Here is a 9,431-nt window from a genome sequence, read left to right as displayed (position 1 = left end):
CTAGATACATAACTGCAGCTAAAAATTGATTCAAACAATGCCCAGGGTGACCAGAGACACTGATGGATGAAAGTGCAGGATCCATTTCTACTGGACATTAGGATAACAACAAAGGGAGGATGTTGATGAAGCATGCATTTCTTTGCACATATGTATCACTTGCAGAGTGAACATGCTCATGTATGAAATATTGATCAAAGGTGGATGCACAACCTGCAATCAGGGCTGTGGTGGAGTGGACAATAAGGCTGCTGAAGGTCCCATTTCCACAACTTGGAGCAGTCTTGACCCTGTGGAACTCTGTGCAGAATGTACCACTTCATCCTGTTGTGTTGTGATTTGTCCATTTGGAGCAGTCAATGAGGTTATATGCTAGTCATTGAGGAGCCAGTAGAAAGGGAGTGGTCTGAGGAGAAGAATGAGGACATTGAGATGGAGGAAGTTCTCTTAATGGATGACAGACCTCAGCTTTATCTGATGCATCGAGGCAGATAGGATGTGATATACACAAGGTTCCAGTAAATATTTACTGGGTGCAAAGACTGTTGTAGACTTTCAAAGTGAAGATGCCTGTATTTGGTTTATATTGAGGGTGCTAACAGCAAGCTGTATTGATTTGCTTTGTGTTCCCTTTTCTCTAGTTGCCAATAAACCTCATGTTTGGATTTGTCCAATTACTTGCACCACATGTAATGTTACTTGCTGGATAATGACAAGATGTGGATGACCACTAGGCTTTGAGGGAAGGATATCAGGAACTCAGAGAAGGCCCTCATACAAGATGCATCTAAGGGCAGATTAAAGGTATGGACTGCTGTTTACGTGGCAACCAAGTTGAGAGAATGGGACTGCATGTGTAATAGAGTGTGAGCCATGCTTTTGTTCAGTGGATAGTATGGCTTTTGGCTGCTGTGCTATAGGTTGGCAGAAAGGGCCACACCTGATTGACAACACTTGCGCAGGCTTACAGCGTCCTGTAAAAGAATGCATAGGCACATAGAAATTCTGTCTTTCTATAGCTATCTCCTGAGTGTTGAGCTGTTCTGCAAAAATTACAAATGGCAAGATGGGGCTAGAATTGGATGGGGTAGGGTGGATTATTAATGTTGTGCATTTGGTAAGATACAGTGTGAAATATCACTGGGCCTCATGGTGAGAATCCTTCCAAAAAACTTTGACATAACTAACAGTTAGTTGATAAAACTAAAGATTAAGCTCATAGATTTAAGGAATTGTGGCCAAACATAGTTTCTGCTGTAATGTAGGAAACACGACAGCCAATTTTCACACAACAATGAAATAAATGATCAGATCATCTATTATAGGTTTTGCTTGAGGAGTAATTCTTGCCCAGGAGAGAAGCTGCTATTGTTTGAATAGTACCACGGGATGATAAGGAAGTGGCTTCAGATGATTCAGAAGCATATGTAAGAGGAGTCAGAGATAATGGAGATTTGTCACTCCTCCAGCAGAATGCGATGGGTAGGTTAATGATGGCCTTCAAATCATGGGACACATAGAATCCTCATTTGAATAGAATGATATTAGAGGAACATTGTAGCTATCTGTGAATTCTAAGGATGTGTGGCAACTGACAGATGTGATTCTTGAATCTTCCACTTTCATTTACTATTTAATCACAGAGCCTTTTTTTGGGGGGGGGGGCAAATATCAATGGAGGGTTCCTTTCATTTTATTGGAAGCTGCACACTTCATTTTATTGGAAGCTGAACTCCACACTTAAAATGCTGCTTGAGACAAGTTGTTGCCTCTACTTCAAGGGAAGTGCAATCTGCGGCTCTGGTTGAATGACAAAACAGCATTCTATAAGGCAATTTCCATTTCATATCAGTTAGGATACCTCCTGTCATCCCTCCACGGATACTCTCTGCTATCAGTGGTGGTGAACTGAGAGGCAGGAAAGCCATATAATTAGGGGGATAGTGATAGACCTGAATACCACCGCCTTTCAATCTCTACTGGCATCAGGTTCTGAAAGGGAAGGCCCATTGTCAACCTTCCCATCATGCTGCCAACTGCACTGTTATGTGGCTCCTTGATGATCATTTAAGAGCCTCATTCCATTACCACTGATATGACCAAGTTTTAGACCAGTCTATACAGCACATTAGAAGCTGAAACTTGTTACCACCTGTGGAGGAACTGGAGGGAAGGGGGATGTGGTCCCTCGATCAAAGGCATCTAGCATCTGAGCAAGGGAATAGTCATTTGAAGTAAGAACTGTTTGAGAGTGACCCTGCTGCTGATGATTGACTGCTGATCCTGCCATACCTAATTTCCTATGACTCCCAATCTACGATAGTATACTACTTGCCTGGCTCACACTGACTAAACACCTGTTCTGAGTGCTTAGCAGACTTTTTTTTACCCTGCAAAACATTCTGTCAATGGACAATTGGAAGTGACAGCAGACTGTCCAAGAACAACTTTCAAAGAAACAGCTTGCAGTGGTCTCCAGAATTGAAGCCAAGGGAGCATCAACCGAATCTACCCCCAGACTAGCTTGTTTAAAATTGTCTTCTGTCTAATCATTGATTATTTCTACTTCAGTGAGTGCAAGTGTTCCAGTTTTTTTACTGAGTTAGGAACGTGCTTCAAAATTTGCAATGTCTGTTGATTTTTATCAATGGGTAAAACACGCGAGGCTTATTGAGTTGATCTGAAATGAGTGTTGGCATATATATGATGCTTTCTTATTCATTTATCTTCCAGTTGCTGTGCTTCGGAACTGACTTCAATGCAAGGAGAGATGGAAACATTCTAAATTGAATCATTAACATTCCATGGCATGAGCATTTTTGTTTAAATATTAACAACTAGGATCTCGGGACTTGCACATTAGGAATCATTTCAATTGACTTGTAAAGCAAAATATATACCTCGTAGCATGAATTCACTCGAGATCAAACAATATAATCAGTATAGTGGATCAACCTTCTAAAATTATCTCCAATTAAGAACTATTGAGAAATGCATGCTTCCACGAACTAAAAATAATACCTGATCTAGGTAAAATTTTCCCTTTCCAAATACAATGACATAGTCAGAAGTCATTGGATGATAAATTGTGCATTGTTTTTGCAGCAAAAACACACATTCCCTGTATCACATTGTCATTCTTCTACGTTTAGCTTGACTAAATCTCAATGAGAGTCCCCACCTTTAAAGCTATCCTGACCCATGTCTACATTATTTAACAAATTAATTGTTCCTCTCATTGAAAGGTCTCCTGCCCCAACCCTCCCCTACAACCACAATCTTCAACTTTGAAAACAACTGCCCTGTTCTCTACTTAAAATGTCTGCCCCCAACCAGAACATCGTTTCTCATCTATCATAGAAACATAACAACAGAGGTAGGCCATTCAATCCCTCAACTCCTCAATAGGATCATGGATGATCAATATCATAACCCCATTCACCTGCCTTGGTTCCAGAGTAATGGTGTTTTTTGTTTACATTGGGAAAATTTTATAGGTAAATAAGTTAAAGTTTTACATTTGGCTTCAGTATAGTTCAGTTTCAGTTTCTTTTTCTTTTGATTTGAGGAAAAACTCTTAGCTTGAAATAAATGTTTGTTTACTTTCAGTTTGGACAGTTCAGCAGGATCCTTGACTGAAGATGGATGGACAAAGTAGTTACTCCTGAGAAAGAGTCAAGATGGTTTAAAATTGTTAAAAACAGGTTACCTCAGTGCACGGAGTTTAGTAAAAGTTCCAAACAAGAAATGTTTGATTAAAACTCCAAAGGCATTACTTGAAGCTGAGAAAGTTTAAGCCCAGTTATATGATGGCTCCAGAAGGATGCTATCCAGAAAGATTCTCAAGACTGAGTTGAAGCCCAGTTAAAGTTCAATTACTGTTAAATTAAGCCCTATAGGGCTACTACTCTGACAATGAAGATGTTAACCAAGAACAACAAACAACATCACATAGTTAATGATTTACCAGAACTCCAGACAGGAGAATTGGTCTGGATCTGAGATCAACATACAGGTATATGCCCAAAACGTCGATTCTCCTATACGGAAAGTACATTCCTGGAGAACATTCTACAACATATCTTTGGAGGCAGAAAACTGTGTTAGATTGTAAAAACAAATTATTTAGTTTCCATAAGAAAGAGACCTCCAGTGGAACAGTGTAGCTATGCAGAAGTTGAAGAAGGCAACCAGGTGAAGAAGGCACACTTGCCATCATTAGTCAGAGCATTGATTACATGAGTCAGGACATTATGTTGTGGTTGTACAGTACATTTGTACACATTTGAAGTACTGTGCACAATTCTGGTCCCCCTGCTATAGGAAGGATATTATTAAACTGGAATGGGTGCAGAAAAGATTTGTCAGGATGTTACTGAGATTTGGGGTTTGAGTTATAAGGAGAGGCTGGGTAGACTGAGACCTTTTTTTCCCTGGACTGTAGGAGGCTGAGGGATGACTTTATAGAGGTTTATAAAATTATGAGGGGCAGGCATAAGTTGAATAGCCAAGGTTTTTTTCCCCAAGGTAATGAAGTTCAAAACTAGAGGCCATAGATTTAAAGTGAGAGGGGAAATATTTAAACAGGATTTGAGGGGCGACATTTTCACACAAAGGGTCATTTGCACATGGACAAGTTGCCAGAGAAAGTGATAGAGGTGAGTACAATTACAGTCAGTTCTATAAAGTGATGATAGTGTTCTTCTGCAACCCTGCGTTATAGAAAAATCATACTTTAGAAACAACTCTTAAAGTGTTGGCAGTGTAATTGTATTACAGCCAAGACATGTTTTAAAAGTTCATGGTGTAGGAGCAGTGTACCCAATTCGTCAATCTTGTTACAGCACGTTCACATTGGCAAAACGCATGTTACAATAGAATGATGTGTACAATATTTAAAAGACATTGGACAGGTACATGGATAGGAAAGGTTTAGAGGGATATAGGCCAAATGCAGGCAAATGGGAATAGTTCAGTTGCCATGGATGCATTGGTTGCCATGGATGCATTGGGCTGAAGGGTCTATTTCCATGCTGGATGACTCAATGACTCTCTAAACAACTTATATTCTACGATAATTCAAATTCGTGGAAACTAGAAATCTTCAATTTGCTCTGTGAGAACTGGAACAGAATCAATGATATTGTTGAAATCACCATGGTACTTAACACTCTATGGCAGAGATAAATGCAGACAAAAAATTTGGTGGGAGAAGGAGGACAGTGCAAATAAATGTATAGAACTGAGAATTTGGGGCAAGATACAGTGTGAAGAGTACATTTGAATATGTCAATAGTAATATATATCAGCAATGATGTCAGACATCATGTGACAGCAGACTTTGAAGAAAGCTAATCCTATACAGTATCTTATCAGCATCTAGGGCAGAACTTTATTCGTGGCTAGTGCATAGTGCTCATCCCATTGGAGAAAAACTCAGCAACTAGCCAATAAACTGATAAGAAGTCTACCCAATGTCATTATACCCCCTATGTGGGTAGGATTGGGGTGGGGGATGCTACATCAGTTGAGAGTGGAACTTTTGTTCTTCAGTGAGACAAAGTCCCACCCTCCAGAGTCACTGATCAATCTGGGGATTGGCTGGCAGATCCAGTAGTCGCTGTACTGCCAAGAGTTTAGTTGTGGCCACAGCCTTACAGCAAGCAGTTCCATAAGAAAGGATCTAATAGGTTGCAGACCAAGGTAAGTCGGGGGTGTTAAATGGGAGGGTGTGATCCTTTTAGGAAGACAGAAAGTCAAGGGATTGGGATGGGTGATTTTTAAAGTCTCGACAGGGAGAAAGGAAAATGGGGATACTGTCTTCTTTGAGTTCTTATCATGTGCCCCTCCTATACAAAGGTAATTCATGAAGAATGCAGTGCCTTTCTTTCTCATCCTTTTAAGAACTTTCCAAGAAACTGGCCATCGTTCCCATTCACATGCCTAAGTTGCCCCTATTATGGCATGGGCAATGTAACATTGGAGTCAGTTGCATTTAAATGAGTTTATTTGGCCCTTATTTATTTAAATATGCTGGGATGATGACTGAGTTCAGTGTCCACCCACTTCATCCAAATGTGGGTCGGCTTTGTGTTGGGCAGTTAGGTTCAGCACCTGCTGGATTTTATCTCCATTAAAGTATCCTTGTAGGATCATTTAAAGTCCACTCCCTAGACACAGCCTTTTCCATAGGCCTTGCCAAGAACCTGACTTCTCCAAGGTCCTCGTCTATAATAACAAATATATCTGTGTCCGTATGCAGCAAGACCTGGACAATATACAGGTCTGAGGTAATATGTAGCAATTAACTTTACACCATGCAATTGCCAGGCATAGCACATTTCCATAAAGTGGGATTGTGACTGTCACCTGCTGATTTTCAATGGCATTGTCATCACTAAAGTCCCCACCTGTTGGAGCTTACCATTGACCAGAAACTGACCTGGACTAGGGTGACAAGTGCAGACCTGCAGCAATAAACACTTGGCTACCCAAATACCTCTTCATTATCAATCAGGCACAAGTCAGCAGCATGATAGAATATTCTTCACTGACCTGGATAGGTGCAACTACAACAAAAGTGTAACATTGGAGTCAGATGCATTTAACGAGTTTATTTGGCCCTTATTTATTTAAATACGCTGGGATGACGACTGAGTTCAGTGTCCACCCACTTCTTCCAAAATGTGGGTCAGCTTTGTGGTGGGCAGTTAGGCTCAGCACCTGCTGGATTTTACCTCCATTAAAATTTTCTTGTAGGATCACTTAAAGTCCACCCCCTAGAAAATTGATACTATGTGTGACAAAGTAGTCCCCTTGATCTGCGTTCCATCGACCGCCATCAACATTCACTCCCGTAACTACCAATGTGCAATGGCAACAGTGTTTACTATCTGCAAAATGCATTCCTATAACTTATTCAGGTCTCTTCAACAGCACCTTCCTAACCCTTGAAGGTCAAGGGCAGCCGATGCATCGGATCTTGTGAAAATTCCCTCCAAGTTACATACATTATGATTTGGAACTATATCATTGCTCCTTCACAGCTGTTGAGTCAAAATCTAGGAACTCCCTTCCTAACAGCACTGTGTATTTCTCTGTACCCTAAAGACTGCAACAGTGAAAGGAAGCAGCTCACCACAATCCTCTTATGGGCAATTAGGGAAGAACAATAAATGCTGGCCTAGCCAGCAACACCCACATCCCATAAATAAATACAAACCAAATCTCCAAGGTTATCTTCACTTACAGTCTTGAATTCAGTGCTGACAGTCCAACCTGTGACAAACCCTGGATGAGTTAAAACTTGTTTCAACTTGCCATTGATGTGAGAAAAATGTATTTCTGGTTATACGAACATTTTTATTTAGAACCTTTATTTTTAATAACAGCACGTGAAGTGTTAAGAGAATAATTGCATTAATATCAACCAGCCCAAATTGTATTCAGCAAATTACTCAGAATTTATATTGTGGACAAAAAGACAAAATGATTGCTGCATACTGATTATTCCTAGTCAGAACTTAGCTGCATAAGCATTATTCCATTCAATTTGCTAAATTTTGATATTATGAGCACATACAGCCAGACTATTGAATTTCCTTCACTTTACTGGAAGTGACAATTGTTCTTGGGCAGTAAATCAATCTGGCTGATACCCTGTGAGTGGTTGCTGACCTAATGTAATTCTGAGAAACACAGCTGTCTGTTGCCTTTAGTTTTTATAGATTCACGGGATGTGGGATGATGCATCTGGTCAGACATTCTGGTGGTAGACAGGCAATTTACAAGCATGTAGTCAACAGCCCACAGCAGACTGTCTGCTCTTTTAAGTCAGCCTTTCAAGCAGCCAAAAGGTTCTGCTTGACAATAGTTTGTGTCACTTATATCAACACCATCTGACTAACATCATCCAAAACAATGCAAAAGATAGTTGAATTTTAAACTCAAAGTGCAACAAAGCATAAATTGAGTTTTGGCAATCGCTAACAGAAGTTTCAAAATGTGCTGGAAGTTGATCTCATCCAAGTTGGCCATGTCTCCAGATCAAAGAAATTACATTCGTGAGATTCCACTAACTGAGCTCATTTACAGACTTTGAAAATGGTCTTCAAATTATGCTTGATTTTTATGGGCACTTAAAAGTGTTTAAAAGTTTACAAATATTCATTTCGTTTAGAAACTGGCTGGTGATATCACTGGAATGCAAAACTTTTTTTATAAATGAGGCTCTTGCTCCGCTGCACAGCATTCTTGTGCCTGAATGACGGTGAGTATTATGAATGCAGAGCAGTAGTGTGTTAAGAACCTTTCCACCATCTTATCCCTAAACCTGTGCCTCAATACATTTTACATGATAAATGAACAATTAATTATGCATTTCCTTAAATAGATGTATGTTGCACAGTGCTAGCCAAAATTACAGTAACATAGCAGAGTCAGAAGTGTTCCAAATCCCTAAAAGCAAAATGAATAATTAAATTATGCGAATTCTTTTGAGATTTTGATCATCTGTAACATCTACAATGGTGTATCACAGCAATGTTTTAAAAAGAAGAGCAACTGCTAATTCAGAACAGATGGTGCAGTTCAGAGCTCCAACTTGCTCAGATGTAGTGCTCCCTGTGGCACATGGCAAATTCTTCAATGAGAATCCAACTCTTTTGTACATTGTGGTTGCTATGTGTGGCTGCAATGTTATGGCTATATTGCATTCGATCAGGTTGAATGCTGGTGCTGTGGCACATATGTGCAAGAGTGGGTCTTGAACCAAAGGATAGAACAAATATTGGCTGAGCCAAAGTATTCCTCTGCAACAACTGTGTGGGACTTTTAATCTATACCAGGTGATGCTTAACACAGTGTTGACCACTACAACATAAACCATTATCTTATGAGACAGAAGGCTAACATATTTAATGCACTTATTTGGTTTAAAATTTTACTTGATTACAGTAATAGTAGGGTGGCATAGTGGTTAGAACTGCTGCCGTACAGACCAAGGGATCCAGGTTCGATTCTAACCTCAGGCAACAGTGTGTGTGAAGTTTGCACATTCTTCCTGTGTTGGCGTGGGTTTCCTTCAAGTGTTCCGGTTTATTCCCTCAGTCCAAAAACGTGTGGGTTAGGTGGATTGGCCATGCTTAAAAATAAATTATCCCAGGGATGTGCGGGCTAGATGGGTTAACTGTGGCAAATGTAGGGTAAAGGGGATAGGGTAGAATGTTCTTGGAGGGTTAGTGTGAACGGAATGGGCCAAATGGCCTCTATCTGCACTGTAGCGATTCTATGATGCCTTAAATCAGGAGACTGAACGTGAAATAACACATCTGGGCAGCTGTATCTTTTATAAGCCTGATTATGTTATTTTATTTCAAATTACAACATAAACTGGTGTTCTCAAAAGAAAATTTGGTTTGCGTTTAGAAAGA

This window comes from Chiloscyllium plagiosum, unplaced genomic scaffold (genome assembly GCF_037043375.1).
Source record: "Chiloscyllium plagiosum isolate Xiang-an unplaced genomic scaffold, Cpla_swu_hap1 HiC_scaffold_16, whole genome shotgun sequence".
NCBI classification, from domain to species: Eukaryota; Metazoa; Chordata; class Chondrichthyes; order Orectolobiformes; family Hemiscylliidae; genus Chiloscyllium; species Chiloscyllium plagiosum.
Note: the sequence above shows the minus strand (reverse complement) of the source record.